Source organism: Xenopus laevis, chromosome 3S (assembly GCF_017654675.1).
Source record: "Xenopus laevis strain J_2021 chromosome 3S, Xenopus_laevis_v10.1, whole genome shotgun sequence".
NCBI lineage: Eukaryota > Metazoa > Chordata > Amphibia > Anura > Pipidae > Xenopus > Xenopus laevis.
This window is the reverse complement of record NC_054376.1, coordinates 100,530,184-100,542,219: the sequence shown is the minus strand read 5'-3', so window position 1 is coordinate 100,542,219 and position 12,036 is coordinate 100,530,184.

The following is a 12,036-nucleotide window of genomic DNA, read 5'->3' as shown; positions in this document are numbered from 1 at the left end:
TGGATTAAAATCCTTCGAATCGTTCGATCGATGGATTAAAATCCTTCGAATCGTTCGTTTCGAAGGATTTAATCGTTCGATCGAACGATTTTTCCTTCGATCGTTCGATTGAACGAATTGAGGTAAATCCGTCGACTTTGATATTCGAAGTCGAAGGATTTAACTTCGAGGGTCCAATATTGAGGGTTAATTAACCCTCGATATTCGACCCTTAGTAAATGCGCCCCTACAGTGCTTTATGTAAAACAACAAATATCAAAAAAAACAAAGCCAGAGCAAGATTTTTTTTTCCAATCAAACTATAATGAACTCATGATGAACACAGGTTTATATTGCCCATTTAAAATGTGATCATGTTTACAGCTCGATCATTAAATCTGTAAATTTTGTCTGCCTGTAAAACTTCATGATCACTGTGATTGTTATGAGAGCTCGTCAGCATCTAGAGAAGCATTCTCAGCACTGGCCAAACAGAGAAATGTGCCACACTCTGCTCTGCAGGAGAAATGCTATAATTGCTCTTTGTGGCTTTGCTGTGTAGGTACAACATTTATCCTAATGAGTGGGAATTATAGGTGATAGGGATACCAGTTACTAAAAATAAAGATCTTGAAGTTCGGTTATTGATGGAGTATAACTTTGAGGGCAGAGACACATGGTCAGATTGGGCGAGATTAGTCCTCCTCTTCTTCGGGGCAACTAATCTCCCCGACCTGCCTTCCCCAGCCTTCCCGCCGGCTAGAATGTAAATTGCTGGCAGGGTGGCACTCATTGCGCTTCCTTTTCCAAAGTCACCCGAAGTTTCCTCGTGAGGCAACTTTGGGCGACTTCAGTAAACGAAATGCTCCGAGTGCCACCCCGCCAGCGATTTACATTCTAGCAGGCGCGAAGGCAGTTCGTGGAGATTAGTCGCCCCGAAGAAGAGGAGGTTTGTCTCTGGGCGACTAATCTCCCCGAATCTGACAAATATTAGTCAAAGGAAGAAACCATTCCCTGTGCAATGGAAAATTGCTCATGTGGACACAACAAACCGACATCAATTCCTGGTATCACTTGGGCCAACCCAGGGCACCTGTATAAAAACACAAAAATGACAGGGCTGCATCAATCATTTAAGGTTAAGTTACATTTAATGAGTAAATCCCCACTAGCTGGATTCTCTAGACCTGTCCCCAATTGTCTACATGATTTATTAACCCAAGTCTGCTTTCTATTTTTTTTGATGCAGAAGCCAACCTTAAACAAACTCTTTACGCCGGCTCAGAATTGCTGAACATTGTTGGGCATAAATAAATAATTCTGTGCATGTATCCACAGATCAGACCTGCCAATTACCTCAGTGATATGTGCCATCAGCAGCCACACACACACAGTTTTAGTGTGACTGACAAGCCATCAGCACTTTGTGATCCTAATTGCGGTTTCTTGTTAGGTTTGCAGATGCACCTCCACAGTCTGGAAGTCATAAACACAGTAGAAATTGCTTCCATCACCTGCCTATAAATCTGCCCTGTGACAATGCAAAATCTGCTCTCCAACTGAAACGGGGAGGTGAAAGTACTGCTTAAATACTGGCATATGCAGCAGATTGAATATACTGAGATGGCGATTTTCTTCATTTAAAAAAAAAAAAAAAGCAAAATATCTGTGATTTTTAGAATTTAATTTTACACCCTTTTCTTTTAGTATTCCATTAACTGCAATTTAAGTTACAGTGACAGTTCAGTGACAGTTCAGAGCCCATCAAATCAGTTTCATGCTGAAATCATAATTCATGCTGATCAAGTGGCACAATAAGGAATAACAGATCCTTTCATCAGCTCACTAATCACTAGCAATGTGCACCAGCAATTTCACTCCCTCTTCATTTAATAGTACAAAACAACTATGCACCTCTACTCTTTGCTGAGCTTCCTACTGAGGAATCACTACCTTGTACTTGGAGATGCACCAACACCTTTGAGGGCTGCAGCCACAGGTTAAGAGCTGCCTACTGTGCAAATGTTACTTTTTTAACCTTAAAATGTGCCAAGAATCAGGCCATGAAAATACTGACAAATGCAACAGGCACAAATATACATCATTCATTTTTTATAAATGACAAATGATTCACAGGAGAGATATTCTTGAGGCTCACCTTGAGCACAAACAATGCCATCTACTTTGCATTGGTGGTGTGACTGCTTTGAGTTTGAGTTCAGTTAATAGAGAGTGATGAGGCCTTTACCCTAATTTGGAGCTATCTGGATAATGGATTTTCAGATAATGGCCCCATACCTGTACTAACCAGTTTGAATTCAAAACTGCTGAGTAAAGTATAAAACAACAATATAAAATATAAAGTAATAAAGAGCAGTTGCACTCGTCTTAGTGATGTCAATCTTTGGGTACATACATGTGTATTCATTTCTGATTGGCTCTGTCTGTGGACACAAGAGAGCATGATGGCTGCCCATATTGCTTTGCACGGGACTGAGCTTTAGCTGTCAGATGCAGTGGCAACAAATCTCCTAAATGGTAGAAAAACAATAAAGCAGTTACCGGTATACAATTAAGTAAAGGGTTCTGTTAGAATCCTACACTCTGGGGAAAGCCTTTACTTCCCCTTTAATACAAAGTAAACAATCATCAGCTTTTATAAGAAAAGGTGTGAATCTGTACAATTTGCAATAGATATATAATTTTGGCTAATAAATATGTTTCAGTAACAATCTCCTTGGCGTACCATTCAGTGTTTATTGTTGTTCGTCAGTGCGTCTGCTTTTAATAACAATGGTTTCTCATTTTTTGCTGAAGACACAAATCCGCAAACCAGATATACTGTATGTATGCCACATCAAACCAATAAGATTTATTATATCGTTATAAATGGGGGCTGGATTAAATCATACGATGTAGAACTCACAACACAGCCATATTAGACAAAGAAAACCATTTCAGGTCAAAACCAAAACCAAAAGCGTTTTTGAGAGGGTATGAAAATTGCATGTGTTCTTGCAAATTGGAATCGCCTGTGTTGTATGAATCAGATCAGGCATTAGCCATTTTTATCAGAGACTTCGCTGTAAGGATGTATCATGTGGTCACTATTAATACATTTCCATCTCTAGGCTAACTGAAAATGCTAGTAGAATGAGAGTTTCAGCATAAAAATATACTAATAGGAAATCAATAAATATCTTAGCGAATAACATAATTGGTTGCACTACATTAACTTACTGTTGTTGCTTTTTATAATCAGAGACATACAAAGCAACTTTGCTTCAAGCAGCAGTAAGTACATGGTGGATGTCAAACTGTGTCCCACCTGCACTTATTTATCTGAACCAGACAATTCTTCTTGGCAACATCTGGACACTTCGGCCCCGATCTCAGTTTATTATTTTGAACCCACTGAGGATGTCAGCAAGTGATACTACAATGGCACGTCAGCTGACCCAGCCTCAGCCTATACCTGCACAGACATGACTTAGCGGGGCAAATTTACTAAAGAAAGAAGTGGCTAATGCTAGCGAAAATTTGCAAGCGTGACTTCATTTTGCCATTTCGCCGATTTACTAACAGGTGCTGGCGTAAATTCGATAGCGAAGTAGACATACTCTAGCGCTACTTCGCACCCTAACACCAGGTGAAGTTGCGCTCTGGTGAAGGGACGTAAATACACTAATTCACTAACTTGCTGATTTTACTGAACGTTACCTCTTGCGCCAGACTTGACTTCGCCAGCTCAGACCAGGCGAAGTGCAATACAGTAGATAGGAGTTTCTTCGAAAATAGTCCCAAATAATGCTGGCGTTTTTTACTTTTTACTGGGTGATAGGCTGAAAAAGATAGAAATTTGTTTTGGGGTACCCTCCTTCCCCCTTACATTTGGCACCTACACTATACAGTGGGTACATGTGTAGGGCAATATAAAATCTCTAATTTATTAAAGGGATACTGTCATGGGAAAAAAAAATTCAAAATGAATCAGTTAATAGTGCTGCTCCAGCAGAATACGCTAGCGATGCCTAATTAGAATACGGTGTGCAGTTAAAGTACAATGGACGTGTATGCTGCAGTACATACATAAACTTAAAGGGATCCTGTCATCGGAAAACATGTTTTTTTCAAAACGCATCAGTTAATAGTGATACTCCAGCAGAATTCTGCACTGAAATCCATTTCTCAAAAGAGTAAACAGATTTTTTATATTCAATTTTGAAATCTGACATGGGGCTAGACATATTGTCAATTTCCCAGCTGCCCCAAGTCATGTGACTTGTGCTCTGATAAACTTCAATCACTCTTTACTGCTGTACTGCAAGTTGGAGTGATATCACCCCCCTCCCGTTTTCCCCCAGCAGCCAAACAAAAGAACAATGGGAAGGTAACCAGATAGCAGCTCCCTAACACAAGATAACAGCTGCCTAGTAGATCTAATAACAGCACTCAATAGTAAAAACCCATGTCCCACTGAGACACATTCAGTTACATTGAGAAGGAAAAACAGCAGCCTGCCAGAAAGCATTTCTCTCCTAAAGTGCAGGCACAAGTCACATGACCAGGGGCAGCTGGGAAATTGACAAAAAGTCTAGCCTCATGTCAGATTTTAAAATTGAATATAAAAAAATCTGTTCACTCTTTTGAGAAATGGATTTCAATGCAGAATTCTGCTGGAAGAGCACTATTAACTGATGCGTTTTGAAAAAAACATGTTTTCCGATGACAGGATCCCTTTAAGTTTATGTATGTACTGCAGCATACACGTCCATTGTACTCTAATTGCACACCGTATGCTAATTAGGCATCGCTAGCGTAACTTAAGACTGCTTATCGTATCATCGCGAGCACAACTTCACAACCGTTCGGTAACCTGTGCGCAACTTCAGATCTTTGTGAATTTACGCAGCCCTGGCGAAACTACGCCTGTCGAAGCCAACGCTAGCGCATTTTTGGCGCTTAGTGAATTTGCCCCAGTGTTGGGTATCCGCCTACCTGATCATGCCCAATGCCCTCAGTTGGTCTGCCCTCATTCACCCAAATCCTGCCTTCTTTTACAGGACAAGTAACGGACCAGTAACATGACAAAGTGAAAATATTTCTGTATATTCGAAGTTTGTATCTGTTCATACAGTCCCTACAAATAAACTATTTCTTCTATTCTCTATTATGAATAAGTTTTCAGTCTTTCGTCCCATGAATGGGCTTTGTTCCTGTTTCTCCTAAAAGTAGTAAAAAAAGTACACACTTTAACAAGTGCCAATGTACAGGCCAAGTATAAAAATTTTGAACAATTTTTTTATTTAAACCACATGTCCACAAAAGAGACTTACACGTTTTGTGCCCTCATGACATTTAATTATAGACTAGACTTATAATATCAGTCTATGATAAAGTGCCATGGGGACAAGAAAAGTTTTCCTGGGAGTGGAAAGAGCACTGATAAGTCTGAAATGCAGAAAATGTATATTTATGTAAACAATTCTGTTTTGACCCAGAAAGTGTACATAACAAAAGGATATTATAACACAGTTGTAATATTCAAACTCAGAATCTTGCGTTTTGAAATTGGCACGAGAAGTAAGGAAACAGCAGCAATCTTGGGAACATCTCAACAAACACAATTTTGGAATGTATTTATTTTTTTTCCATTTCTGCTATTCATTGCCAATGGGAAGCACACTGGCATCTCCAGCAGCAATCACTCCCTTCTGTACTCTTCCATATGCCAGTGCTGGGAAAGAATTTCAAAGCCAATGAAGGTTTAATCCCAGTGATTACAATGTATAAAAGCTCCTTGTTTTGTTTAAGGGTAATGACACACAGAACTACAAGTAGCAGCTACTTGTCACGGCTACAAAACGCTAGAAAATTTCCTGCCATAGACAAAGCTGAAAATGTCTTGCTAAAACACACATAGAGACAGTTAACAGTAATTATTAGCATTGTCTATTTTTGTAGCTGTGACAAGTAGCTGCAACTAGTATCTCCGTTTAGCTTTACCCAAAGGGCAGGGACACACGTTCTCCACTCTTCTTCAGGCGACTAATCTCCCCGAAATGCCTTCCCGCCAGCTACAATGTAAATTGCCAGCGAGGTGACACTCGGATCGCTTCGTTTTCCGAAGTTGCCCGAAGTTTCCTCGTGAGGCAACTTCAGAAAACAAATCGCTCCGACTGCCATCCCGCCGGCGATTTAGATTCTAGCCGGCGGGAAGGCAGTTCAGGGAGATTAGTCACCCGAAGAAGAGGAGATTTGTCACTGGGTGACTAAATCTCCCCGAATCTCCAAGTGTGTCTCTGCCCTAAGGGCTAGTCCACACGGGGAGATAGCGACGCGTTTGCGGTCGCGGCGACAAAGCGCCGCGACAGTCGCCACGACCTGGCGAGGCATTTTCAGGCGACTGTTGAAAAGCGCATCGCCTCGTGTGGTTAGCACAGGCGTTTTTACATAGGCGCCCATACAAAACTGTCGCCTGCGCCGGACGCGGCGACTGTCGCGGCGCTTTGTCGCCGCGACCGCAAACGCGTCGCTATCTCCCCGTGTGGACTAGCCCCAAAGAGGAGGGCATATTTTAGTAGCTTTATGCATTAAGCATCTTAATGTTTTAAATATTTTAGTGCAGGGTATTTCTTTGTCTGTATTCACTACCACCTAATGATTTGAAACTGTTTAGTGGAGAGTACAACTTTTACCTTTGCTGTACCATGTTTTACCAATGTTTAATATGTGATGAATATGTTATTTCTGAATAAATAATTTTTGAAGGAATTTTTGTTGGACATAATGGGAACAAGAGTTAATTTACCAAAAATAATGGGGGGTCCAGGTGCTTAAGCCCTGGACCTTCAGCTTGGGGAGGCAACCAATATGCTTTAAATGTAGTAGAAATCCCGCATAAACCGGACTTCACACAATGCTTGATGCAGTTAAAAAGTAGTTTATTGAGGATGTGGGGAACAAGGATCCTTCTTACATACGTGGTGGACCTGCACAATAGCCCAGGAATTCTGGAGGAAGGTAGCGACTCTGCTCTCCGAGGTTCTCCACTGCACTATACAAGCAACCCCCCATCCGTTTCTTTTAGGTATGAGAATCCGAGCCATACGCTCCCAATGCTCACACGAGTTAGCCACACACATTCTAACAGCAGCAAGATCTCTACTAGCAGCAAATTGGAAAAAAACACAAATACCAGGAATGCAAACACTTTATCACCAAGGAGAATTGGATCAGAGCAATGGAAGCCATAAGGGCAGGACTCGATGATGCGTTTTGACCCGACGCTAAACGCATGCGACGTGTTGCATAGTTTACTGAAAACGGAAGTGAAGGAGAAATCGCATGTTACAACTAAATTGATCCAACTGTCGGATGAAATCGCTGCGATTTCAACCGACAGTTGGATCAATGTATGATTCAACTCATAATTTAGTTACTGTGTTTCCTGGCTGGCCAATGGTTTAGTGATTATATATTAAATTGTACTTTTAATACATTGGTTTTGCAGTCCAACTTCTACTAGTGAAGATGTGCAGTTTTGACAAATATAATACCCTTTCTCCATCCGTCACAAGAATTTCTTTGTATTTCTACAAAAATAGCCAGTTAACAGAGACTAAACTTTATGATGTATTATGAAAATACATTCAATGGCGATACACATGTTGATGTCGCTTTGTTAAACCATTTTTTGAACTCTCTACTGTATTAAAGAAAATCAATAAAAATAAAATGTAAAAAAAAAGTAGTTTATTCAGCAGAAAAGCCTTACGTGTTTCGTGCCTTGTGAGCACTTAGTCATTTTCTGAATAAGTGTTTTTCCATAGTGAAATAAGTGAAGTTGGCTGTAACCTGGCAACGTCAAGTAAAGGGCTCTGAGAATAAGCTGGCGTCTATTCATATATAAGAGTATGAGCAATGAGACCAATGGATCTTACCAAGCGTTGTACTGTTGGTAAGATCCATCTGTTCACCAAGATTTTTAGGGGGGAATGTAATTGAAAATCATAATTTACGCTATTTAAAATTAATTGTTTTGCAATTGTTTAGTGCTGCATGCAATGTAAAATAATTTGCTGCTGAATATTACATCGCTAAGGAAAAGTTAGTGTTAACACCGGCTCTGGAGTTTTGTTAAAGGGATTCTGTCATGATTTGTATGGGGTAGTTTTTATTACAAATTACACTGTTTACACTGCAAATAATTCACTCTACCATGTAAAATGTAATTCCTTTTTTTTTGTAATATTGGTGTGTAGGCAGCCATCTTAGGTAAGATGGTCATGTGCTTTCAGAAAGAGACAGTACTTCAGAATGGAACTGCTTTCAGGCAGGCTATTGTTTCTCCTACTCAATGCAACTGAAGGTGTTTTATGGGACATGGATTTTTACTATTGAGTGCTGATTTTAGATCTACCAGGCAGCTGTTATCTTGTGTTAGGGAGCTGTTATCTGGTTACCTTCCCATTGTTCTGTTGTTAGGCTGCTGGGGGAGAAGGGAGGGGGTGATATCACTCCAACTTGCAGAACAGCAATAAAGAGTGACTGAAGTTTATCAGAGCACAAGTCACATGACTGGGGCAGCTGGGAAACTAACAATATCTCTAGCCCCATGTCAGATTTCAAAATTAAAAAAATCTGTTTGCTCTTTTGAGAAGAAGACTGCTGGAGCAGCACTATTAACTGATGCGTTTTGAAAAAAACACATATCCCTTTAAATATTTTGTTGCAAAATACGAAAAAGAAAGATTAACACCTACCTCAATGAAAATCATGGTACCCTTGTGACTGGATCACACTTTCATACATCTGTGACTTTCAGCCAACACCTTACTGAAGTTCAATGGAACCACTGTGATTGGATGTCTGTGACTTTACCACCCTACCAGTTGAAATGTAGAAAAATGCTAAGAGGCATATTTAACAAGGGTCGAATTTCGAGTTTATGGGAGTTTCTAAAAACTCCCATCAATTCCCATAAACTCGAAATTTGAAAAAAAAAATGACCAGTTGAAATTTATTAAAAAATAAATCCAAGTTGATTGTAGGAGGTCCCCCATAGGCTAAAACACCAGTTTGGCCAGTTTTAGATGGTGAATAGTCTTATTGGAATTCTTTGGACTATTCCCTAGTCGAATTACACTAAAATAAATTTAAATAGATTTAAAAATTCGAATTTTCAATTCGACCCTTGATAAATCTACCCCCTAATGTAGGGTGTTTTCATATACTGTTATAGTGGGAATTCTATAAAATATAGAATGCTAGTTTATATATATATATATATATATATATATATATATATATATATATATATATATATATATATATAGATATATATATATATAGATATATAGATATATATAGATATATTGCCTCCAACATTTCGTATGCAGAAGGGTGGATTTTGGACAGAAAGAAATCTGATTGCCAATGCTGGTCACAGGCAGTTTCCATTAAAACTAAATCTGCTTGGGGAAGCAATTTCAAGCAGGCAATATAATATCCCATCTAACGTCACCCTTAATGTAATTACTGTGTGTTGCATATGGTCTTTGGGGGGATTCTATTGTCTCAAGGTAAAAGGATCCCTGATAGTTGTAAGGCTGATGTCTGTTGGAGATAACAGGGAATACACATTCAAGATTAATTGTTTAAAAACCAAAAGGTGTGCCTAACAAGCTATGATAGCATTTCTGCTTAATCCCATAAATCACCAGGATTTCATTGCAATCAGTTCTTAGATGAAAAAAAAACAAGAAAAAAAAAAATGAAATTATGAATAGAGATGAAATATAAGGCCATTCAGCATGGCTATATTTCTATATTGCAGAACACAGAAAAGCTTAATTAGAAACCTACATGAATACTGCCAACCCCGAGCAATGTGGCACACCCCAAACAGTTACTCCTGATGACACAACATACAGTGTAACATAGCTTTTAATACATACTCTAATAAAGAACGCTTTGTCATACAGATTTTACCAGTACAACACAGTATTGTTATACATATCACTTTAAAAAGAATTATAGAAATGACACAGATTTTTTGCAACTGCAGCCCATACATGTGCCAATAAGATGCCAATCTGGTGTGAAGAGTTTGGTTGGAGCTTTTATTGGTCAGTGTATGGCCAAATTAAGAGGGAAGGAAGCCTAGGTGGCCATAGACATATCAATTACGATCTTTCTTGGAAAAGATGTTTCCAAGAAAGATCTTTTGTATCAATACGCAAAAGAATTCTACCTGTATCTGACAATTCAGCACTAACAATGGCTGATGTTTGGGTGCCTTCATAGGCAAATCGTATGATCGGCAATACACGCACAGATATTATCGGCAGCCGACAGAAATGTTATAACCTGGCCGATCGACCAAACGACCGATCTCTGTCGGACGAAAAATGTCGGGACTCTCCACACAAGGTCAGAAAATCCTACGAATCCTCGATTTGTACGATCGGAACTTTGCGTCTATGGCCAGCTTTAGAAGTCCAAATGCATCTCCTCTCCCCGAAGGTAAATATTTGGATTGATTTGCTTAATGGGATTAGCCTTCATGCACAGCAAACAAATTCCAAACTGCAATTCTATTTGTATCCAGCAACCATTGTGTCAATGCATCCTTAGTGCGAAGACACACAGAGCTACTAGTCGCAGCTACTTGTTACGGAGACAAAATAAACAATAGTGATAACTGGCTTTACTAAGACACTTACGGGGGAATGTAATAAAAATCGCTAACGGAAAAACTATTCGCAATGCCAAAAGTTATGCCTTCGCGCGGACAAATTTTGCTTTGTGCGAATTTAATATAGCTTTTGCGAGCCCGGAAACTGTTTAGTGACCACTTCCGACAATGAAAGACCGTTTGCGAATTTTATAGTTTGCGCCAATGCGCAGTCAATGTAATAAAACTTCTTACTGAAAAAGTCGTTATGTTTGCTCCAAAAGATTACGACACCTTCAAGCACTTCTTATGAGTGCGCAATTAAAATTCGCAATGCGCAATTAAAATTCGCAATGCAATAACAGTTTAAGGAACAATATTACATAGCGAGATGTGGATTTTTAGTCTTATTGGTGCAAATTGTTTTGCTCTTTGCGACTTTTATTACATTCCCCTGTAAGTGTGTTTTAGCAGAGGCAATTCTCAGTATTGTCTATGGCAGGGTATTTTGTAGCCACACAGAGTCGCTGCTACTAGTAGTTCTGTGCGTCTTCCCCCTTAACTTCATTCCCAAAAAACCTACATGGGTGGAATGCATTTTCATTGGCCACTAAACCTTCATTTATGCCTTCCCTTTATATTTGATTAATAATTGTATAATTTAAGGACATGGCTGTATACTGTAATTGTATTATTGTTGTAACTGGCCTAGCTTCTATCCCTCTGCTTTCATATTCTGCGTGGCACCGCTGCTCCACCGTTCTCTGCCTTATTACAATGATTATTCCCTAGTTCTCCTGTGCCTTGTTATTGCTTTGTAGTGCCTTGTAGTGGTGTCATTGTACGGTGCAATGTGTTAAATGAAAATAAAAAAGATCAGGGGAAAGCAGCTGCCCATATAGTTTTATACATAACAAACTGTAGGCCAATAAAATCCCATTACAGGCTGACAGAAATACATTTGTAGATTTTCCACTTGGTTTGACATTAACAGGCTTATGAAATAGATTCAGCGTTGTGATGTTTTAATCGTTATATTAAACCATCATGTGGTGAAATCGCTACCGCCCTCTATTTGTTTACATATGCTGTAGTGTTTCACATTTTCCATTGGTTTCCAAGGGCGTGGCAGGTAGACTGGGTCTTTTAGCCACCATGGTTTGACCACTGAAAAATGATTGTGGCCTCTGCACTAGAACTTAAACATTTGGGATTGACTATATGAAGGGGGTTATTTATCAAAATCCGAATTTATCTCATTACTTCCTGAAATATACTCCGACCAAATCCACATGGTTATTTCCCCTTATTTATCAATATATTTTCCTAAAAAATTCCAGGGAACTCGAAAAAAACGTGAAAATTATACAAAAATTCGA